General features: G+C 36.3%; 1 protein-coding gene and 1 long non-coding RNA gene across 10 annotated transcripts in view; both read left to right on the forward strand.

Moving 5' to 3' along the window:
- Positions 1 to 25,549, forward strand: part of ADGRB3 (adhesion G protein-coupled receptor B3) — a 445,229-nt gene that overhangs the window by 63,356 nt on the left and 356,324 nt on the right. The gene's annotated exons all lie outside the window — the stretch shown is intronic.
- Positions 16,764 to 25,549, forward strand: part of LOC135296233 (uncharacterized) — a 48,631-nt gene continuing 39,845 nt past the window's right edge. The window contains exon 1 of the long non-coding RNA XR_010358304.1: positions 16,764 to 16,801. This is a non-coding gene — a long non-coding RNA (uncharacterized LOC135296233). The remainder of the gene's footprint in view (positions 16,802 to 25,549) is intronic.

Below are 25,549 nucleotides of genomic sequence, written 5' to 3' on the forward strand. Positions count from 1 at the left end.
CAATTAATGCTTTCAGATAAGAACCCTCTTAGTTTCTGTCCATATTTTTATTAGTAGGAACCAGTAAATTAGCTAGAGAGAGAACAGTGAGTGCGGGTAACTGGTTCCCATCTTCCTTAGCTGCATGGCTGCATAAACACGCACACATTTAGCAAATAGCAGTGCTGGAGCTGTGAGGGTACAAAAATGTGGGATGATTTGTAGGAAGAAGTTTTGTCTTACTGTACAAGCTGAGGGAACAAAGAGTGGGGGAAAGATGGAGATGAGCTTTCAGGCATACAGAGCCGTGCAAGTGAAGACTGGTCCTATAAGATCAACCTAATTAGATCGATCAGTGAGGCAAGTTGGTGTTCACTTATGTGATCATTTTATTGTAGATTGGGTGGACAATTTTGAATAGGATCCCTAAATAATCTCCACTTACAAAACTTAATCCATGGCAAGGAATGAGCTCAGAACTCATACTATGTAGTCTTGCAGACTAAAACAAACCAGAAGATGAACTGTAGGAACTTAGAGTCTTCCATTTTCTGGACCTTAGTAAAACGAATCCAAAGTAATCTTTGCATAAAAAAAAATGCATATAGTATAGACACTGACTTCATTGCACCAATTATTTTGTTCAATAGATCAGTTTCTACTAAACTTCTTTGTGAGACAGATACAAAATTACATTTAAGTAGCTTGTTCCCACCATCTATTTTAGTTTTAGGCTTGAAGATTCTGCTTCCAGACACAGTTTACATGCCTTCAAATCTCCTAAATTTAGAGAGAAAATAGTTTGTATAATAATAATCATAATCATCGTCAACTGCCTATAAACTTTGTCTTGCATTTTTGATTGCTTAAAAGGCATTCTTAGAAATACTGCTGAAAAGCAGTTGTGGAGGGGTTAAATATGTACTTTCACTAAAACATTGGCATTCTTAACTCTGTTCTGAGACATGCCAAGGTAAAGAAATGTGTGAATTATCTTTCACTAGTGTGAAACTAGCAAGAAAAAAGAAGACAATGTGTTCAAAAAAAATCAGTTTCACAAGATTTGGAATCACAGGCTCTGAAAATCTTAACAGAAACCAAATGGTTTCTTTGTGGTGCTACTACAGTACAAGAATTTAGATTGCATGGGTATTATGCTGTGTGTTTCTTCTTTAACATACTTTAATTTCTTTACAATTTAACCTTCACATTGACTTTTGGGGATATTGAAACAATTATAGTTTTTCTATCATGTGCTTTATCTTAAGTTTTTGATATGCATTTCCAGCTGTAACAGAGTTGGGTTTTTTTCTCAGGGAAAGATAACGAAGGTTATAGCAGAACTGAAAAAAGAACAGTTTTCATGAAGGACATATATTAGTGTGGACTAAGGGCATAATTGAAGTTGGTTTTGATGTAGTTGGAAACAGCTGAGTCTGAGACTGCTGTATGCACATAAAAGCTCTGTTTCTTGCAGTTGTGCTTGCTGCAGCACTTTTCATTGCAGCCCTGAAGTACTGGCATATCTGAAGTATTGAGATGTCTGAATTTTGCAGCAGAGACAGAAACAGAATGAAAATTCAGTGGACATGGGATTCTGAGGTCATAGATCTCACTGTGCAAAGAAAAGGGAGACTGTAAGAGAAAGTGTGCATTTCTCTAAAGCTTGCCTTTGCTTCATTATAGGTGATTGGAAATATTAATTGGAAATATTAAAATATTTTAAAGATCCTTGAAGTATCCAAAGCAAGTATGAGGGAGTAGGTACTTATTGTGAATAGTTCTTGTCACATAATGTGGGCATTCTAAGGAAACTGGCATAGGGGACATCATTTGAAAACCAATCTGACAGAGGAGTCTTATCTTAAATTAACATACAAGTATGTAGAAAGGCAAGAATGAAAATCCTGGAAGGATGAGTAACCAAGACTAGCCAGGCATTAGCTTCCCTCCCACTATGTTCAAATGACAGGAGTCCATGCTGGGAGAAGTTATGTTTGCTGAGACAGATGGCATGGAAGTATGGAAAATGCCTTGTTGCAGAGAGCTCTGGTAGCACCAGGTGCAACTGAAACAAGTCAGGGAAAGATTTTGCCAAAATTTTATCTGGAAAAGATGTGGGATCAGAGAATGTCCTTAGTAAAAAAGATTAAACACTCTAGACAGGAAAACGTCTAGATATGACATCAAAGTCAAAGCAGAAGTAAGAAGACTCCATCAGATCAACAAGGCAATCTGATGTGAATCCTCAAGGATGAATTAGAATCAAGCACAATTTTTTTAAAAACTCTTATCAATTAAATTAAAAAAGCAGGAAACAAACAATCAAAAAAACAAGCAATAAAAGTTTTCTTCAAGTAGGTAACAGCCAAGAAGTGATTAACAAATTCTAGAGAACTCTAATGGGGAATGATCCTAAAGAGCAGAGATTGAAGACAATTTATGAACTTCCATATGTAAAGTACAAGAGATCAGTTCTATAAAACCAGAACTAAGAAGCCATTTTCAGAGTAAATTGCTCTGTCCTGGCAAAGCTGCGATTTGACCTCCATGAAAGACCATTACTATAGAATCAGAAAATAATGTTACCCCATATTGACTAATCATTATGGTCATTGTAAAACAACTGCACAGCAAATTATAGATCTAGAAACAACTGAAGGTACTGAAACGGACATGGCTGTCAGTGTCTGCTTTATATATTGATGATAATCTTGTGTGACCTTTCCAGAGAGGGAATATTTATATCCTGTGGAGTCATAAATCTGGCACCTGACATTTAGTTTTTGCACATAGAGCTGGATGAAATGTTCAGTACACTGATGTCTTTGCAATGCTATTTTGTCACTACAGATGGCTCTGCACAAGCACAGAGGGAAAGAAAAACTCTGGTATCTTTATGAGGATATCAACATCCATCCAGGAGAGGTTCAGTGGCATGAAAACATTTTAACTACATTCCTTCGTGTTCATGTCATAAGCTGTGACAGTGAGGCAGAAAACAGCTAAGGATGGTAATACTTATGAAGAGGGAAGAACAAAGAACTAAAATTAGAGAGCCTTTCTTCTTAAGATATGAGGATTTGCTATCCTGTTTATCAGAATGAAGAAACTGAAGTCTGATTCTAGTGGGTTAGGGCAGATAAAATAATGCCTGCCTCAGAAGTGGAAGTGGAGAGCAACAGTGTAGAGATATTATGACACCTGCCTAAATTTTGGCCTCATTTGTGGGCAGGAGAATGTAAATCAGTATCCGGGCAAGAATATAAAATAACAGACCCCAGTAGTACAGCATGGAGCATTTGGAACTGTGAGATATGTGGGTGATCCTGTTATATTCCTGCTCTGAGCTCCTGGACAGGTGAAAATTTTTAACTTTTAACTGATGGCAGGAAAGTTAAAAGAAGAGCCAGATGTTTGTGGGAGTGTACTTTTTAGCGGGACTCAATTCTTCTGCGGCTGTAACCAAATATAGAAAGAGCTTTTGGCTTAATCGTTTGGGATGAAGTGGTACTACCAGCTTAGCAGTGGTTATCCTGCTGTTAAAATTGAACTCTCAAATTACAAATGTTCATTAGTGAGAACTATGGACAAAGCCTCCAAACTGTTGACATAGTATGTTGCTATATCTCAGTGCTAGGAGGCTTAGAATCAAAGAACCATAGAATTTCATGATAGCCTGTGTCTTTATGATAGTTCCACAGCTTGAACAATCCTGAACAATAGTGAACTGCTGAAACGGTTACTGTGCATCATCCTGATGTAATCAATTTTTCAGTTTTAAAAAAATAAGCAATAAGAACTCAAAATAGCTATTGAGTGACATGACTGATTAGCACAGCAGGCATAAGTCATGTAGAGCAGAATATACAAAAAACTTATTATATTTTTGGAACACAGAGCTGTACCTCTGGGACATCTTAATCAGGAGCTACTGCAAAAGCAGTTATGTCCCATTGGGATTTTCAGTTTCTGCTAATAGATTCAAGAAAGTTAGGATGAATGTGTGCAACAGTTTTTCATAGATTAAAAAAAAAAAGAGGAAGAAGAAAGCTTTGTGGCAGTCGAGTTGGAGAAGGGAAAACCAGGAAAGGGAAAATATATTAGAGATTCAAACAGATCTGCTACAGCTAAATGTTTTAGGAAACTACACACCAGATCTAGGCAATAACCAATAGAAACACAGAGGTGCTTGCAAGCAATCTACCAAGATTTGGATTTTTTAAGGTCAGAGGTGGTGTTGGCATATGATGTGTAGACAAAATAGTCACTGCTAGTCCATCACCATATTGCTTCTCTCCTCGCAGATTAGTTTTGATGTAAATTCTGCACATCTGGAAGAGAATGAAATGTTATCAAATAGTAATGTTGCATGCAATCAGAAATAGTACAGCAGAAATTCACATAAAAGTGAACTGAAGTAAAAAAAAAAAATCATAAACATTATTTGGCTTGTATTTTTCATTATTGGATTGAAAATAGAGCATGGGGAATGGAGGCTAGTAAGGATGTCACAAGAAAAAACCCTCGGGTTTCTGAAGGGAAAGTATTTGGAAGAAGCATTTTGTGAAAGTCAAAGTATAAGTAGAGCAGAAACAGAAATAGTCTAATATTTTAATGACAACTTTGCCATATTTGGGGGTGGGGGGTGGAAGTCTTAGGATTGTTCACCTGTGACTGTTTCCCGAAGCTCAAGGAACAAAGCACTTTTGCTGTAATCTTGAGTCATCTTGAACTCTTGTGTTGAATATGTGATCATCTTACATGTGGTTAAAAAAACCTCCAAAACAACAAAAAATTTTAAAATGTTAATTGTTTAAATCTCTAATGGCCAAATAGGAATTGTCAACTTGCAAACTACCAAGCATTTCAGGCTTTTACAGGCAGCAGCCAGGGTTTAGCAAATGGTAGCGATCAGTTTCAATGTCTTAAGGTAATCTGTAGGGAAATAACTAGTGTGTGCTGAGCTGTTTGTCATGGGTTACTTAATAATGACAAAATGTGGTCAATCACATAAAATAAAGAATTTACTTTCTTAGGGAGCACCTTATCCTGGGTTATGAATATGGGTGTTTCAGGACTATAATATAGTTATGCAGAAACATCTCCTCGGGCTTTGGGGGATTTTTAAACCTCAAATCATCATCATCATCCTAATAATTTATGTTTAAGTTTCCAGAGAACACTTTATAATTCAAAATCAATTACAGAGAATTTAAAAAGTATTAATTTTAAAAAAATAATGTATGTTGAACTACATAATCTAATAGATATCAATTAAGACATAAAATGCTAATGTTTGTACACAGCATTATTGAAGAAATGTTTTTTGCCATCTAGATAAATTACAACTGTACCAGAATATTTTATTAATGTTCAAGAGAACTGAAAGCTTGCTGTGACAGACTTTTCTTCTTTCTTTGTCCTCAAATTAAATCAGCATTTACATTTTAAATCATGGCCTGATGCAGTCTAAATGGGCAAATGCAGCAGAAGCACTCTTAATTAATGCCTGAATTTATTAGCAATTTTTAACTAAAACCTACTGCAATTTGTAAAAATTATTATAAATCACTTGATTGTATACTCTGCATCTGGCAGAATGAAAATGCACTTAACTTTCAGTGACCAATTTTTAAAACAGTTTGTTCTACTTTAAAGCCCAATGTTATGGACATTTTCAACCTATTGCCTCATTAACTACATTCATATTAAAATACCACTCCATTTCAAATGAGAAGATAATTATAATACCTTGAAGCAAATGAGATGTTATTGCAATAATTAAATCTGAAATGAGATGCAGATAGTTTGGACCTGCTGCTTTGCTGGCTCTTTAGAACTGAGTACTGTTTCCATTGGTCACACTGAATTACGATATTGCATACCAATAGCAATGTAATACCTGAAAGTTTAAAAGTGCTCTTGCAGGCTGAGAGTTTATTGATGACTGCATACTTCGTTCACCATTTACAATGCATTACTTATTTTCCTATGTAGCTTTTCAGTTGTATACTCCCTTTCTGCATAGAAGAGGAATAAGAAGGATGCTGTAAAGTTCAACCTCTTTAATTTCTGTAATCATGGTGATGGCTTTTTGACTTGAGTAGCTGAGACTGTAGAAAAAGTCAAGGAGAAAGTCACTTACTATAGAATGTTCCCACTGTACTGTCTCAAGACTGAACATACCAATCGTGTCTAGCTGAGGAAGAAGAAGTTTTTACTGCCTTTTTTCCCCCCAGCTTTTAGACAGCAATGTGGGGTTCAGAGCCAGGACTGTCTCCATGGAAGGACAGTAATCTAAAAATTTTACAATAACTTGATCTCATAAACCATAAATTTGTCAGTTCATTTTGTCTATATTCTGTCTGTGTACAGTTCCTGGTTTTAGGAGTGGAAGCAACAGAAGATATTTTGCAGTTGAACTTGAGGAAGGGAATTTAGTTTTAGGAAAAACTGCAGCCACTCTTTTTTATCCTTTTTCTTATACAGCATTCAGTTAAATTAAAATTTATGGACAGGTAAGTTATGTACATTAGTTCTTGATTGCAATTTTAATGCTAATGATTAGCATTAATAAAGATACTATCTAATTTTGCCATCTTATTTCACACATATCCTTATAAAAGTAGTATTTGTAAATGAAAATCCTACAATCTGTAATACTAAGCTCTGCAGTGGTTTGCAAAAGATAATCCTAACCTTATCTTTGAGACCAGTTTTTTTAACTTGTAACATATATAAAGCAGACACGTAAAATAGAAAAAAAACCCCCAACAGTATTTAATATTTCTTGTTTTGTATATACCCCATTGCTGGATGTTTTTCTGCGTTATCTTCTGATGCTGAGAGCATTATTATTTCATAAAAAGTTAAACAAACAAACACACAAACAAAACCTGCAAAAAAAACCCAGCAGAAATTGCAAGGAGAGATTAAATGGGCAGTGCAGAAGGGGATTTTCAGCAACATGATTGCCATTTAGCACAAGGCTGTTGCCTTAACAAAAGATGTCATTTTCCCCAGAGGCAGTTTGCCATAAAATCAATGTTTGTAAAAGTTTTATTCGATTTTATGAATCTCAATTCATGGCAGAACTGTGAATATGCAGGTGGTATAGAAACCACATGTGTTACATTTGTACTGATTTAACTAATAGGCAATCTGGTAACCATCAAAGGAGAATTCATATCAGGTAGGCAAGTGCAGCATGTCTGAGTTCCCTGGTGGCACAGCATAAATGGCACATTGAGACATCACAGAGAATTAGCTCTCACGTTAGAAGCTAGTTATTCTAGGTTTAGGCTGTATCCAGGCAATCCAAACACCCCCTGCTCAGCAGTGCCTAACCTGGGTAGTGCTTAGAAGTAATTTTGTGCCTTTCTGCTTGGTGATAAAAGTGCCCTGCAGTTGGTCTGCAGCAGTGCTCTGCTCCTGGTGAAACAATCAGCGGTGCCAGGCACAGCCACACATTCTCCTCCCACCCCAGTTCTCCAGCTCCAGGGGATGGATGGGCAGCTGCTCTTCTTGGCCTCCCAACATGATGGGACCCTTCTTAAAATGCACCTGCAACAGGTTTCATGTTGCCAGAAGATTCAGAGAGAAAGGAGAGTAAACTATGCCTGTGCTAAAGCAAAAGGATAAATCGTACAGTGATTGAAGAAACATCTCAGAAGAAATCTGATCATGGCAGCAAGGAGCTGCTTGTGCTGTGATTTCCTCCCACCCTGGAGAGCAAGGCTGCTTTCCAGAGTGACTCCAGCATTACTGAAAGGACGAGGACAGGAGAAAGCACAAGACTGTGGGCCTGGTGACTCAGGACGTGTTTGAAAATATCCACAGACCATTCTGTCTTTTTCTGCTTTTGATATCTGCGAGTATTTGTTCAGGAAATTCCACTTTTATTTGTTTACAAGTGGGTAATTGTAATTGTTCTAATCAAAGCCAAGTGCAGGCAGTGACATGTGCCAGTTACATGGGAATATTTGCTTGGATGGCATTTGTTTTATTCTTTGTAGGAATTTTACAGAGCGTCTTCTGATTTCTTCAGGACTAGTAGCATATCTATGAGATTATCATGATACTGTGCAAGGCTACAGACTTTGTTTGCTTGTCTCCCTTTTTACTGCCACAAATCTCATATTCCTTCACCATGTTGTTACAGGTTTAACAAAAAATATCCAACAAAACAAAACCCCTAAACAAACAGACAAAAAATTCAAACAAAACAAAACAAAAAAAAGGAGAACAAATGTAGGCTCTTGTATGCCTAAAACCTTAGAATCTCTCGGTGGAAAGTGCAATGGATTTACTCCTTAGTAGACAGAGACACCTTTTCTCAGCACTAGGTCAGACACACAAACAAGGAGGAATACAAGCAGGAGATCAAACACCTGCAGTAAGCACTTTTACTGGCTGGTGCAGGAGAGTCTTCTCCACACTGGTTTTTTCTCAAAAAACCCTTGTGAAGCTGTTAGCTCTCCCTTACCACTTGTGGAGATGCTCAGCAGGTAGCTCTGGAAGCTCAAACACACTTCACAGTTTCCGTGTCTGAGCGATTTCGCAATTTCAAACATGCAGGAACCTTTCATTAGATTTAACTGTGTTTTTAGAGACAGGGTCAGCATAACGATTTCTTTCACTAACTGGGGAGCTTAATTGGATAATCCTTAAATGACGAAATACATAAACAGACTGAAAGAGCTCTCTGAAGTCAAGTGTCATTATTTTATCCCATGATGCAGTGTGAGTATTGAAATTTCAGATTTTAGGGCACAGGTAAAATTATAGGACTCTCCCAGAAAGCCTGTATTCCTTTATTTGCAGTATACAAATAACTTGCATTGATTGGAAAGGGGTGGCAGAAAACCTCTACAGGTTTTCTTTTGCTTCAGAAATCTTTGAAACTGCTTCTTGTTGGACCTTAAAAATCTCAAGACATCGAACTTGGAGGCCTGACACTTTTTTGAATACAGACTGTAGTGAATGTGTTTGCAGTGAAAAATCAATTTTTTTATCAACATAATTTATAATTAAAATAAAATATAAATGTTTAAATTGTTTTATAATTTTAATTCTGCCTAAAGGAAAACATTTGAAAAATTACATCTTCTGAGGTTATTTCTTAGAGCTGTTTCTATGTCCCAACCTTATAGGCCAGGTAAAAACCATAAAGGAATAAAAGCACACTTTCCTGAACTGCAAAACTGGTAATGAAATATTAAAAGCTCAAAGCACACAAAATATTATTTTTATAGTATACTTCTCATAATTTCAGTCTAGCATGCTGAAGATCAGAACTGAGTTCCTAAAGGAGTTCTGGGTGTGATAATTGGTCTTTTAGTGAGAAATGGTTATGACAATGAGGCATCTTGCTTTTATTTTCGTGTGCTACACATCATGAAAATTTTGATAATTCTTGTATCTATTTATGTTATTTCTTTAACTCTCAGTTGCCTCATCTGTGCCATTCCAAAATTTATGTCTAAAACAGCTCATAAATTAGAATAACAGAGAGCTCCCTCAGTGAAAAATCAAGTATAAATAATTATTACTTTATAGGGTTTACATCTGTTATCATATGCCTGATACTCTCAGAAAGTAACCAGAAGGGCCTCTCGATTGTAAACCAGCCTTTCCTGTTTCTCCTTTCTCCTTGTCTTACTTCTGGCATCCTTATTTTACTCAGCAGGCAGAGAGATGCTCCAATAAAATGAAATTTCAAAGTAAGTTACATTGGGACTGAAATGCACTTGTTATCCATGACAGGGAGGATGCTTGGACTGAGTTTGACATCCTCAGTTGTATCCATGTAGTGGCATGAATGCTGTCACCCAGACTTTTCCACAGAAAATAATTGTTCCAGATCAGAATGTGCAAACAAGTAAGGATCTATGTAGTGTAAGTGACAGCAACATTAAATCCCCACTGCAGAAGTGTAAAGACTAACTTCACAGTATGGAGACACCTAACAGGGACTTACTGAGTCATTTCATAGACCTTCTGAGGCTCAGTAAGCATTTTATAAGTCTGCTGAGTATTCACAAAATCAACTTGCATTTTAAATATTTTTTAAAATTTTGGAAATTAGTAACCATTTGCCTGTTGTGATTTTTAAATGAACAGAATTGTTTTACTTTGGGTTCTAAATGAAGCTTCATGGCTGCAAAAAAAGTGGCAAAAATGTTACTCAGAACTTAATGTCTCAGGATACACCAGGAGGCAAGAAATAACCAAATTTTTGCTTACAAGTTTGAAGTATTTAATTTTTCCTGTTAAGTATCTTTACCTTTTGAAAGCTATCTAGTATGAAACAGCTGTCCATGGTGTTTTTCATGGAGTCTTTTTGTTTGTTTGCTTGCTTGTTTTGTAATAGTCTTTTCCTCCCTAAAATGAAAACAGTAATTCATATAAGGAAGTATGTTCTGAATATATGGGGGAAAACCCCAACAGCTGAAAAAGAAAATCTCACTTCTTTTCATATATCAAATGCCCATTGGCCATTGGTAATTGATTGATTACTTTATTCCAGTCTCAGTCCTTTCTCCTTAAGTAGTCTTTCACTGGCTAGTTCATCAACTGGTTTTTACTGTCACCTTTTGTTCTTGTTGCAGACTGGTTTTTTCAGCTGAACCTCTTACTGTTCAGGATATGGCTGCTTTTTTGTTTGTTTGTTTTTAGTTCTGAGACCAATAAAAGCATATTAAGGTTAATGAATGCAAAAATTTTCCGGCAGTTTCCAGAGATGAGAATGTCAGAAGTTCAAATTGGGTAAGCTCCCTAGTAACAGAGACATAATAAACAACATTCAGAATAAAATGATCTGAGGTTGAAGTCAGTAATGATAAACTCATTGCAGTGCTTTAAAGTGTAATCTTCTTCTTTCCACTAGCCTAGATTTCTTTCCTTTCTTCATCATATTTCCAGTTATTTGTACTTCACTACTCATTAGCAAATTATGACAGTACCAGTTCTTATTGCTACCTCTGTATTAATGTGATTTGGAGCCATTGCCATCTCTCAACAGATTGCTCCAGAACCTCATAATATGGCAATACTGAAATCTTAATGGCCACAGCTGCTTGCATTATTTGAATGCATCAGATTATACCAGCTCCCTGGCTGGCCTGTGAGACTGTGGCCTCTATGTGAAGAAATACAGTAACATTTTGATTAATATAAAATAGTAGGGTTTTTTCTGGGAGGGTGCATGGAAGCAGTGCTGTAGCAATGGGGTTTTGTAGAATATGTATTAATGAGTTTAGAACTATTAGTTTCAGTGAAAAGCTTCATTTGAAAACAAAGCTTTCTTAATTATGATAGAAAAGATGCTCCATGTCTGGCTAGATAAGTGTGATGCCACTATCCCTGCTTTCTGTGCCCTAATCTTTAATAATTAATACTTCTCAATTCTCAGAAATGTAGTTTTCTAATTAAAATTAGAGAGCAGTAAAGTAAAGTACAGGAATGCAGGAATCAGAGAAGCTGAATTATATGCCTTAATGTTATTTTTGTGTCCTGCTGGAAAAGCTGTAGTGGTGTAAAACCTGTTCAACAATCTCAGAAAGATTTACATGATACAATTACTGAAGGCTGCCTACCTACCAGGTTATCGGTACCACCACATGGTCACAGATTTACCACTGGGGTACTTTTCCTTTCCTTGTGTTGTGCACCCTTTACTCACAGTTTGCAATGTGCCATTCAGAGGTTAGTGTTCAGTGCTGCACCATCCGAGTTGTCTGTGGGCCAAAGTCCTGAAATTTGGAAAGCCTTTTTATATTGATCTAAGCCTTTTACCTTATATATGGCTGCTGGAACAGGAATGAAAAATGCTAATGCTTGTGTTAGTATAAAAACAGCATCTTCCTAAATGCATAGTCCATTACACTCCAGGCCAAGTTGGAAAAAGCAAGAATTAAGTGGGCCTTCTCCTCCTGTGACATTCTAGGAGACCCCTTTCAAGACTAAAATGAAATTAAATTTAAGATGTGCACAGTGAAGTGGCCATACTTTGCTACTTAAAAAGGAAAAAGTCTGGCTTTACTTTGAGCAAACATTTCAGTATGGAAAAATAAGGGCTTGCTTTTACTGGCCTTATTTTTCTTTTGCCTCACTGTCAACAGCTGCACTGTACCTTTTGTTGTTTGTTTGTTTGTTTGAGTATAAATACACTGTGAAGACATATGCCTCAGAGTAAAGATCTGTCATTAATTGTCTAATTTCACTCATGTTTCTACATTAATCTCAGTTAAACAAATGATGCATGGAAGGATTTTCTTTCATTTTACTTACAGGCTTCTCCTGTTATGGATGATAGGAGGCACATTCTATTTCGTCTTCCTCTTGTCCAGGCTGACAGCATTCTCTATCTAACTTTCTAGCAAACGTCTTTTTCTAGATGCCTAGTAATTCATTTCACTACATACAGTTTTAATTTATTACACATGGCATGGATGAACACAGGAAATATTTTTGAAGAAGGAATTAGAGTCTTAATAGCTTAAACGAGGAAGGAAAAATTTGGTTATTTACATTTTTATTTTCTTAAAATGAAGTTTAGAAAAGTCAGCTGGTTATGACAAAATCTGTTCTTCATCATTTGAGGCATTTTCAAGGTAGACTAATTCAGCTACCCCTGATCTATTGCCACTCAACTATGATGCCCTAACCTTGAGCTAGAAGAAATTTTAAGCATGAAAAAATTGTTGTATCATCTCAGAGTAGGGCAAAGAAATTGAATGGAATTCTGTATGAAAGGCTGTACATTGGTCCAGAACCAGCTCAATGCCAGATAGCTTTCCACCTCTTTGTGACTTGGAGGCACAGAAAAGGTTCATCTGATTTTGAAAGGCACTTGAATCCTCTGGCCTTGTTATGAGCCAGTCTGGGTCTTTTACCACAGCTCAAGTAATTGTCAAATACAGTCATTTGAAGTAACAAGAAAAAACAAATGTCCTACTGTGTTTTATCAATACAATTTAATGGATAAGATTGCTTTTGTCTGGTTGAGAGGCACACCTGAATAGACAGAGTTAGGTTTATTTGATTTAGCTTTTTTGTGTCATTTGTAGCAGTTTGACAGCAGTGTCAGTCCACGCTGACAAGCACATGGGCTTCAAGAATACAAGAGCTGCAGTAAAGGCATCAGGGATGCCTCAAAAATAAGTGTGACATGGCTAGTTGTGGCTGTCAAAAGAAAATATCTAACTTGGTAGTGTTTAGAATCAATGATGTTTGATTTGAATTCTCAAGAATATGGATTATGAGAATAAACAACAATAATGACAGTGCAAATATATAGTACATAATATTGAACTGTGATGCATATAAATTTGAAACTGCATTATTTATATTTCACCAAACATGTTCCTGGGAAACATTCAAGGTTATCTTAGATGGGGCTCTGGAGCCTGATCTAGTTGAAGATGTCCTTGTCTGGAGTGGGGGTTGGACAGTTGACCTTTGAAGATCTCTTCCATCCCAAACTATTCCATGGTTCTATAATTCTATGTTATCTTTGTTGTTAAGAATCTTTTCAGTGGAAAAAAACAACTTAGGGAATTCTAGGGGGAAGAAGTTTCATCATATAGACACAGTTTTGTTGATTTTTTTTGTTTGGTTGGTTGTTTTGTTGTTGTTGTTGTTGTTGTTGCTTACCATGGTCATGTTAAGTTGTTGGCTCTGGGACTCATTCCCAAGAAAATCATGAAGATGTAACCCACCACTAAGAGCTCTGAGTATTTACGTAACATCATTGTTTTTTTTCCTCTGTATAATCCTTCAGTAAAAGGTCAGCTAGGTATGAACTGTAAAGTCTTTAAACTGTCCCTTTCCCCAAAACATTTCTTTTTCTTTCCCCATACTTGCAAAGAAGAAAAATAGTTCATAATTGTGTTAATCAGTATTTAATATAGTTATATCCACAGTATTCCTGGTGTCATTCAAATAAATTAAAGATTTTTTCAATCACAAAAAAACAAGGATTATGAAAAGCATTTTTTTAAAATACATACAGTTTAATCTGGATGCAAACACAGAATTTTCTCAGATACTGTCTTCTATTTTCTGCACAATACTATGACTCAGGATTTAAATTATTTTAGTCTTTCAGATGCATTTCTGTATATTGATATGTTTAGATTTCTGTAAGAGTAATCATTATTCTCTTTTATAATGGTTGGTATTGGGATTACAACATAATATTTCTTTCCTTCTAAATTACTGACACCTTTGAACTTAATTTCATGCAAATACATGTGTTTGCTGGGAATAAATTACAGGCATGAGTAGGTAGGTAAGTAATCATCTCATTGGTAATGATTATAGCTTTGTAGATTTTACTGGGTCTGGCTAGGACAGAGTTAATTTCCTCATAGCAGGCCCATATTGCTGTAATTTGGATTTATGACTAAAACAGCATTGGTAGCAGACCAGTGTTTTGGCTATTGCTGAGTAGTGCTTACCCAGCATCAAGTATTTTTCCTTTCCCACTCCACATCCCTAGTGAGTTGGCTGGGGGTGCACAGAAAGTTTGGAGGGGACACAGACAGGAGGAATGACCTGAGCTGGCCAATGGGATATTCCATCTTACATTCATCAAAAAAAGGTGAAAGGAGGGTTTTTTAAAGAAGATAGCCATTGCTCAGAGAGTGTCTGTAATCAGTCTATTTGAGGGTGATAGTGAGTACTTACCTTTGCAACACATCCTTTGTTTTCTTTCAGTTTTTCTTCCTTTATAATTCTTCACCTATTTAACTGCCTTGACCATTGAATCTTCTCAGTGTTGGTCTTCTGATTTCTCTCCCATCCCTCTGCAGTGGGGTTGAGGGGGAGTGAAAAAGCAGATGTGTGTTTAATTTTAGGCTGCATGTTGTATCTATCTTCATGTAAACAGAAAATACAGAAATGTACCAAAGATGTGAAGAGACTTCTAAATTGTTTAAAAAAACCCCTAAAAATCCAAACCCAAATCACAAAATAAACAAAATGTTCCAAACAAAATCCCACAGCCTCCCTCCTCAGAAAGCACTGAATGATAAAGGGACTAGATTTTTCATAAATAGTAATTTTCATCAGAGCATAGCAACTATTTGTCACCACAATCTCCAGAAATTATGATGGATGTTTGGACATATTAATGTGGGCTTTCTATAGCATGGCTACTTTTAAGTATTGGAAAGAATGTATGAAAGAAAGCAAGTGAAAGCATTTTTCTATTATATGGAATTTAGGGATGGAGAATGAGATTCATCTCTTCAGTTCAAAGATCTGACTTGATCTTCTGAACCCTGTTTATTGTCAATGTCTTACAGAAGAAAAGTAAATTTATAGAACCATAGAACAACCCAGGTTGGAAAGGACATCAAAAGATCATCTGGTCAAACCTTTAATTCTAAAGTACCATTATTTCTGTAGTAAAGATGAATTGCACTTTAGAACAGCCTGATTCTCTTCTTTGGTTTTAAAGAAGGTCCAGGTTGGAGAGTTGAGATGAAAACCACTTACTCATGTGGTTTGGGTGAATAGAAATACTCAGATTTATATTGTGACTGTGTGGAGTCATTGTTCTATGAATATTCTTTTTGTTAGCTACAAAAAATAGTTTCTTCTTCTACCTGTTCCCACATTCCTGTTTTCTGAAATAGGTCTTCCATTTTATATACTTCCTTTTAGATTGCAAAATTTGTTTCAGCTAGAATCTACAAAATTCAATGTATTATTTAGGGAGAATATTTTTAGCCTCTTAAAATGCTCAATACATTGTTGGTATTGAAAAAATACATATTAAAAAGAAGATATAACTTTTCTTATTCAAGAGCATATAATTATAATGATTAAAGTATGACTAACAGACCAAGTGACATCATAATAAGTATAAAGCAGGTTGCTATCTCGTTCAGAGTTCTTCAGGTGTGACTTGGTTAATTTGGTGTGTCACAAGTACATTACTGATGGTTCCCGTCAGGTGGACCAACAGAGATGTAAAGAATGGTGTTACAGATAATACTTTCTGTTAGGATGTTTAAAGAACAGAGTAAATTTAGTGGAAACAAAAGTCATAAATAAAGAACAGTTTAAGACATTGATAATAATATCTGAACTATCTCACAGAACCTTTTTTTGAAACCAATTAAAGAGAAAAATAAATGTCCAATATAAAAGATAGGGGAATAAGGAATGTTTTTCAAATTACTGTCACTCCAAATCAAATCAAGAAGCTAGAAAAGATAATTAGTCCAGAGCATAAGTTCAGATGTTTACTCTTGAAAATGCTTAAACAGTAAGGAAATAAATCCATCTGAGCCTCTGATGTTAAAAATTTGTTGCTTCATTGGATTTTTCCTCAGATTAAGTTATGAGATCGATTTACAGAAACAGCTTCCGAGCAACAACTACTCAGGGTTTTAGCTTAACTGCAAATACCCCAGATTAAAAATGCTCTGTGACTGTTTATACTTTGACAAGTACACATAAATAGTAATATTTTCATATGTTGGATTGCTTATAACAGTACTTTTGTAAATCTACACCAAATTAAAAAAAATTGAGAGCTAAAAATAGAAGTTAAGTTGTAGGCACACAGCTTGTGGTAACTGGGAGTGGGGCTGCAGCCAAGCCTCATCCTCAATGGGCTGCAGCTGTGAGCAGCATTGACAGCAATGAGCCATGGAGTGCCCAGGGGCACTGACCAACCACCAAAGGGAGCAGAGGGCACACAGGTGCATGAACATGAGGGGTATGAAAGGTTGGGCTAAAGAAAGAGAAGGGCAGACACTTGCAGCCTTCTAATGTGGGCAGACACCTGAAGCCTTCTCATGAGGTATGGTGTTACTCTCTACGGGCAAATGTTTAAAACTGTCTGAAATTGTATGGTCGTATTCTGTGTATCATGGCTGTCTTGACTATGCAGTATGCTGAGACAATAAGTATGTAAATTAAAGTTATTTTTTAAAAATTTGTTTAACAATTTACAGTGTTTAAAGAAAACTAGAAGGACTGGAGACATAAAAAGATGGAAAAAGGGAAGATTGTTATTATTTCTTTATTGTTTTTATTTTCATGTTGTTTTCTGTCTTAAATTTTTTTTTCTTGATACTGATTTAAATTTACATGGATGCTTAGTGTCTAATGGAAAATGTAAAGCTGCTATTCCACCACAGTGTGTTTGACTCAACTGTGATGTGATCACAGACAGTGAACACATCATGACTGCACAAAATTATCCTGCAAAACACAGTCTAGAGGAGTTACAATTTTTCATTAGACTTCTGTGGCTATCTGAGGTTCTTGTGCTATTTTTGTAGCACGATGGATGGAGCCAAGTGCCTTTTCCTTTATATTGCATATATATGAATTTGGCACTTTGTGCAGCTTAAAGATAACTACTGGAGCATGAGATGGTGTATTGGGCTTTGCTGTATCTGAAGACAAAAGTTACCAAGGTCAGTAGATGCAGAGGACACTTTACTAATCATGCATGATGCTGCCTCTTTGTTCACGTTTGTAACACTTGTGGAGCTCTTGTTTCACAAACTTTGAGGGACAGTTCCTTCCTAGGGCTGTTTCTGTGCCATTCTCTGACACCAAGGCTGACTGGTAGGGCACTGCCCGTGTTCATGTAAATCTCTTCCTCTGCAAAACAGATCAGATGCATCAACACTGTGCAATGAGAATGCTTGTTCACTCAAGAGAGACTGTTCTTTGGCTTGAACCAGTCTTGCTGCTGTTAGTAGGACAGCATAGATGATGCTGACAATATGGATAATCATGGAGATGTGGGTTTCCAGATGGTACCTTTTTCTGATGGTTCTATTTAGTTCATTACTTCAGATTATCTCTAGGAGTCCAAAGTAGCCCCGGTTCTTTACATAGCAGTGGCCACTCCTCTGCTGACTTGTGGCACGTTTTTTTGTTGTGCTTAGCCTCTTTCAAATTAAGAGAAATCAATGCTCCTGACAGCATTAAACCCGAGTATGAAGTTCAAAGCACAGATTTTCTTCCTCCTAGTGAATTAGACAGTCAGGCTCAATACTTATTTTTGTTGCCATGGTCTTATCCTGAATAATGGAAGTAATGAATATGGATTCATGTCAGTGTAAGCTATATCATGTCAGCTAGATGAGCAGCTTCTTAAATCACATGGAAAAAGTCGTGCTCTTACAGTGCATCATTAACCAGATTTGTAATTGTGGGTTGACTCTATGCTATGTTTTTAATTAGTTCAAATACAAAATTACTGGTTTACATAGTTGCCCTTAATACAATTTTCTTACACTGTAAGATTTAAATTTTTCTCGTAAAAAAAGTTTATAACTAATAAAAATTAAGCCTACTTGCAGTGATAGGCTAAGTTCTTTGTTATGCTTTTCTGAATTTTATTCTGCTTGGGGCATGGATCTAAAACTCAGCTGTTCACTACCATACAGGTATTAAATTAGATACTCAATTAATTGTCTTACTCAGTCTTTCATGCTTTATTGGTACATGCTGACCATCAAGTGCAGAAGAAAACAACATTAGTATCCTTTTTATGGTGACAAGTACTGATGCTTGTATGGAGTTTTCTTCCTCAAAAAAGGGATATTACTTATGAATGAAGGTCAGCAATTACTCCCTTTACTAATCTCCTTCTCCATGACCTGAAATCTAAACACTTCCCCTCTGTTCTTTTCACCTTCTAATCAGCTAAAGATATGATATTGCTCTCTAATCCTTTCTGTTATCCTTATCTCAATTCTTCAACAGGTTCCCTTTGCACAGCATGTAGTTTTTTCACTGTCTGTAACGCAGAAGATAGAATATGTGTTTTGGTATTAAAAAACAAACTGTGATGATAATGTGAATTTATGATCTTGAATTACAGTCTTGTCCTGCAGCTTGTATTGGCATTAACTGACTTGCAATCTACCGAAAACCTGCTGACAACTTCAGTATCCAAGATATCAACCTATCTGGCCCCTTGTCAGGGCTATGAGTTGTACGGATCCCTAGATTTGATTGATACATCCATTCAATGGAAAAAAAAAAAAAAAAGCTTCTCCCAGGCCTGTTTTTGTTCTGTATTTAATGTTGCAAAATGTGTAACCTTCCCAAGAACCAAAGACACAAACACTCTGTGCTCCCTTGGTGATAACTCCTACCTCTAGATTAAGATGCAGCCAGCTTGTGTTTTACCATGGGTTTGTGTTAGGTGCTTAAGAAAAATTGAAGATGTCTGCTTAATCTGCAATTATAGACAGACCCCAGGGCATCTAGATCCGTAAGTCAGGCTTGGATCAGACAGATTTGGCTTCAGAAGGCTGGAAAACCTCCTGTTGGTTATTTTTATGCTTGAGTAATCTTGCTGCTCACTTCAGTGGGGTGGGTTTACCTGTGGTGATTGACAAATAGCACCTAAATAAAATCTACAGTTGTAACGTTTTGGACTTGTTCTCAGGTTCCCTAGATTTGGACCACTGAATGAGGTAAACTGAATACCTCGTTTTGTAACTCCAAGTCAAATAATATAATATGTAGCTGAAATGCCAGCTAAATTAGATACTGCCTATTTTTTTCAGGGAATATTTCAAAAGAAGACCGTAAGATTTGGTCCATAAGGTTGACCTTACTGTATTAAGACAGGCAAATGTTTGGATTTAAAAAAAAATAAAATTATTATACTTTCATGTGAAATTAAGTAATTCAGTCTCTCCTGACTTTAAAATGGAGAGAAAAGCAGTTGTTGCCTGACTGAGCATTTGTTCAAGTAGTAATTTTAAAGGGAGTGTCTAGGCTACAATTCCATTCAGCCCATATTGGTTTACCTTTAAATTACCCTGCAATTCAGCAGTTAAGGAAAGTTTTAATAGCTGCAGTGGTCTGTGCTACAGTACTCCCTGACACCCTTGGTAGAAAAAGCTGAGTTAATGAGATCTCATGGAATAGAAATCATTTGCTTTGAGCTATTCTTTCTTTTCTCTTCCTTTGAAAAATCATACTGACAGTTTGACTCAATAGGTCAACTTGATGTGAAACTAGCTTTTCACCAAAGATATGAAAATCCCATAAATATGGGGATGGATTGGACCTCCAACTTTGTCTGTTATACCTCTGTCATACACCTGAACAGGAGGAAAATCAGTACAAGTTGTGGTATAATGGCAATGGTTTATAAAAACTTAAACTTTTTTTTTTTAAGAGAAAAAGCTTTTTAGGCTAATTTGAGTGTATCTCAGTAAGTTGAGACCACTAGCTGAAAAAAAATTCATCAAACAGTGAGTCATGTGGAGCATTCCTCTTCTCTGACTTAGAGTCCTGGTCTCTCTGAAAAGAAATACTACAGGTAGTAACTTCAAATAGGCAAGGGATACATATTTAAGAGGATTGTTTAAAATATAGACAGAGCAACCCACAGACTTAAATAAGAATTTAGTGTGCTGTGTTATTTGTGTTATTACTAGCTAAACCAAAAATATTTGTATTTTACATATCTGTTACCTTTCTTGTTTGCAGAATAAAAAAGCTGTGTGAACATGCCAGCTTGTCCTATGATTTACTACATATGGATCAGATTCCCAGATATTACTGGCACTATCAGTTTATTCATAAATTGCTCGGCACTAAAAATTGTCAGAGCCTTTTCTCATATGACAAGATTTCAAGTAAATTAGAATATTAAATATCTCAGTAACCAAATATCAGTTTGTAAGCTTCAGCAACAACTATATATTGTCCAGTAGTTTTCTAGTAAAAAAAGATGTTTCCATCAACAATGAGTGTGCTACTTTATTTGGTCAGGGTGGGGAGGAAGAAAACTGCCTCTCTATGTAGGAAATCTTTATAGCAATATAGGAAGAGATTTCACTGTTTTCTGTATTTAAAATGCAGATAATTGTATAAATAATTTTCCAGGAAGCTGGATATACTAAGTAAAAAGGCAAGCCCTTTCCTGTTTTTTTTGGTTTTGTTTTCAGTTTGCTCTGTTGCTGTTGTTTTTGTGTTTTGATTTTGTAGGGTTTTTAAAATGCATTTTTATTGATTAATTTTCAGTGGTTTCCCTGAAAATTAAGTACTGGCCCCTCTTTCTTCCTCTTTCTCCTTTTTAATAATATTGCTGGCCTCCACTTTAATTCTGAAATGAGTGGGAACTCATTTTAGGAATGTTCTTCAATAGCAAAGTGTCTTTATAAGGTTTCAATCACTGAACTATTCAGCTTTAGTAACAGGTGTACAGCTGTTTTCTTTAGGCAAATGTTCTGCTTTTGCATTTATAGTGTTTTTTGTTGTTTTTTTTTTGGTTTTTTTTTTAATCTGTATTAAGTAAAAAAATCCAAACCCAAGTCCAGAAGTTCTAAACTTCTGCATGCAGATTTGAGTCTATGATTTCAGACCATGCTATCCAAAACCATTTGAAAATGACACATGAATAAACATGAATTGAGGTATTGCTTAAACATTTTAGATGTGAAAGTTTAGGAGCCTACTGGCAAAATTGGCAAAAATCTGAGCAATGTACACACTGGGATTGTGCACAGATGCCTTCCCAACCATCCCATTCCGTTCATCGCTTTTGGAAACAGATCACTGGAATATTCAGCAGTGTGAAGTCTGTCTCCAATCTGTTAAATAATAATGTTGTGATAGTACTGTGAAGACTGCAAACAGGGAAGTAAATTAAGCACTATTGGAAGTATGCACCTATCTCTTCCACCCCTGGGATCAACATCAGCATTTATGTATCTTGGATATGCCATGACCTTTCTCATAAATCAACAACCTTTCTTACTTATGGTTCAGAAGTTTTATATTTTTGTGATTGTGACAGAACAAAACAAAAACGGGCATGGCACCTTTGAGTAATTCAGATTTACTAAAGAACACAAGTCTGCCCATAATCACAAATATGCAACTAAACTCAGCACAGGATTGTATGGATCAGGATGAAAAATGCCTTTGCTTTCTCCATTTGGTATTAACTGCAGAGAAGAAAAAAAAAAAGAGGAGAACCACAGACTTTTGAAAAGGTAAAACCATCTCTTCAGATAGTGTGGAGGATATAATCAGTGTTGCTGATTTTAGCATTGAATCACTAACCTTCACCTCAGTAATCTCTGGGGGACTCAGTGTCATGTCAAGAACTCCCTTGAATAACATTCAAAACATTATATAGTTCCTGTCATTATAAAACTGTGGGGAGCAGAATCTGCAAACAACAGCAATCATCTCAATGAGAGAAAAATTCCCTAAAGACACTTAGAGCTCAAAGAAGAAAGAAATTTAGGGTGGGAACCAAGTTTGAAGCTGAGGCTCCACTAACAGAAGCTATGAAGGAACTGCTATGCACACCTTGGAAATTATTTATGTCAAGCTATTTTCTTTTTATCCTTTCGCCTTGAATATGCTTATCACCTACCAGCTACCTATTCATTCTGATGGAGAAGCTTGTTATCCCAAACCAACACCTCATTAGATATTCTACTTCTTCTTCTTTTCTTCCTTTTTCCTTTCATCTTCCTCTTTGAAGTCTTTCAGAAACATGGAATTATTTTGGTCAAAAAGCACCTGGAAAGGTTGTCCATTACACACACCCCTGCTCCAATACGCCAATTTCTAATTAAGTCTGTCTTCAAAAATGATCTTTGGATAGTCCACACCTAGTGACTATAGCATTGCCCTGAACCTTGATATCTCATAGGAAATTGTGTTATTATGTTTCAAAGCTGAGTATCTGTGTGGCAATGTGCACCTATATTTCTTTTGATTCTTATAATTTCATATAAGAGTTACTAGACAATTTTTTCAAGTTGTTCAGTAAGAAACATTCAATAGAAGAAAGTTTGATTAGTCTAAATGAGAGATTTTGCCACATATTTCAAAGCTTGTGAAATCTTAAAAGATCAATATTTGCTGAAAGACTAGCAAAAAGCTGCAGTATCAATTATAATAAGGCTATTGCTACTGGTTTTTTTCAAAATTGCATTTTTCATTTTCACTTTTTTATTGGTGCTGTTGTACCCAAATTTATGAAGAGCTGTAGTGTTGGGTTAGTCTTTTAGAATGAGCATGTGATATAGCTTGAAAGAATGTGCCTTTAGCCAATTCAGATGTGACAGTCAAGGAAAGAAGTGGTATTACAAAAGTATCAGAATTCACTGTAGTAATCATTGCAAGAAGGTAACATAGTCTTTTGTAGAAGCTTCTGTGTGCTTTACAGAAATAGTGTGTTTATGACTAGTCAAAATTCCTGCCAAGAACTATTTGAAATGTAATAAAGCATATACAGGAGAGTCATAAGCAGTAAACACAACAGTGTTTTATTAAACTGAATGCTGGATCAGCCTGGTTTTTCTCAGTAGAATGATGTGCTTGCAGATCAGAAGTTAATATACATATACAAAATTCATAATGACTGAAAACCCAAGATGTTCATCCACTGATCAAGCTAGTGGTCAGCTCCAGGAGGAATTCCCTGAAAGGGATCAGCAGCAGGCATGAGGGATAGACATCTACCTGTGTAGCTGCAGAAAAGAATTTTTGCAGTTCCCATTATTCCTGTCAAAAAAAAAAAAAAAAAAAACACCTGTATGCTACTCAGTCCATTGTATTTGTAGGTATTTAAAGCTAGCCTTGGTGTATATATTTCTTTTAGAGAAAATAGTGTCTTTGAAGATTTTGCCCCATATATTGTTAGTCATTGAAACTATTGTCAGTGCCTACCAGCACAGACCTGAGATGAGCAAAAGGCTTCACAAAGGAGAGTTTGAAAAAGTTCATTAGCTTCCACCTTTATCCTAGGCAGGTCTATATCTTCTGTCTTTAACAGAAGACATTAGTATTCTGAGGCAGGACACTGAGTATGAGTATTTAAAAAATACTGGAGGTAGTATTACTGGCTGGAGTGAAAATATTTTTTCATGTCAGCAATGGTTTATGCAAGTGAAGAGGAATACAGTCTGTGGGAGAAAAGAGGAGAGAGGGAGCAGGAACAAGAGAGGGAACAAGAAAAACCTTCTGCAGAACAGAAGGAATGGCATGTAAGCCCTTCTGATAGTCCAAGTTCTACATTAATCTTCAGAATTGTGTGAGGAAAAAGTGATGTTTCCCTCAAACTGGGAAGTAGATAGATATGGTGGGTTTAACTCTCTGGAAAACTGCAGGGTTGATGAAGGCAGGTAAGTGAATGAATAGTTCTGTCCAACAGCAGCTGTCTAGTGTACTGGCATGCTTCTTACACTCTGGTCACCTGATGCTGGACTCAGGCAAAAGGAGCATTTACAATAGCTGTGTTTTTTGTGTGTAATGAAGAGAATACTCCCTTTCCCCTGAATCACCACACAAAGTGAGAGCAAGAAAGGCTTATGCTATTTGAGGCCAGTTGTGGATGGGTCGTGGGCTGATGACAGTCTTTAATGGAGAGGATTGATGATCTGCTCTGCACAAGTTATTGCTTGCTAACCCCTAGAATTAAGTTAATAAGGTTGTGAACTCAGCTAAACCACATCTGGATATGGTGCCTGTACTTTGTGTGTCAGGCTTAGTGATTAAGCTGCCTCTAGCATTTCATAGATTTGGAGAGCCTTTCATTTTCAGCTGTTCTGTTTCCCATCAGCTGCTACACAGTGATGGGTCTCAACATGAAACTTGCAATGTGCTGTCTAATTAATGAATGCATGATAACCATGTATTTATTACTGTTATTTTTAAGTAAAAGATTAATGAGTGAAATTCAGTAGTGATGCAGAAGCACAGTGCCAGGCCTCAGTCCTAGTAAGATCTATGGCTTATGCAGAGTTTCAAGCATCTATGCTTTTGGTCTGGAAATTCAGCTGTTAAAACACTTGGCTATCTGTTTTTTCCTAGCATGGTGATTATCTCCCATAATGAATGATGAGCATTACATATTTATAAAATTTCTCCAATTGAAAATAGGGAAAGAACTCCAGGATTCAGAAAAATACTGTTTTCATTTGAGTTGCATTTCATACTGGATTCCTACATGTCATACTAGATTTTTACATTTAAAATGTTTTAATAATGTGTATTTTTACATGTGTATGTTTTTGCTGTCTGGGACACTGTCATAGCTTTTTTGCTTCTGACTGCTGACAAAAGGAAATTAATCAAATATAATTTGTGTTAGTGAAAGGAAATGTCTACTTGTCCAACATATGCAAATGCAGCCTACTTTAACATAGATGTTCACTCAATTATAGCTCTTCAGCTGTCTTCCTATTCCAAAATATCATACATACAAGATTGCCTGTGTACTTGATGGAACAATGTCAGAGCAGGCAAGTGTGTAAGAAACTGAACTCTCCCCTGCAGACCACCTACCCTAACTCCAGAGAGCCACACCTTCTTCCTTTCCCCCAGGTCATGCATGGGGCACTGACACAAAGCTCCTGCAGTATATTCTGAATGAAAAATTGTAGGGCTCTGGTAAATCACTAAGGAAATCAATGCCCCTGATGGAGGAAATGGGATGAAGAACATCCTCCTTGTAGCACCATCCCAGCAGAGCCAAAGGGCATAGAAGGTTTCTGCTTCTCTGACTTGATGCCAGCACTGAGTGCTCCTTCAGCAACATCCT

This window comes from Passer domesticus, chromosome 3 (genome assembly GCF_036417665.1).
Source record: "Passer domesticus isolate bPasDom1 chromosome 3, bPasDom1.hap1, whole genome shotgun sequence".
NCBI classification, from domain to species: Eukaryota; Metazoa; Chordata; class Aves; order Passeriformes; family Passeridae; genus Passer; species Passer domesticus.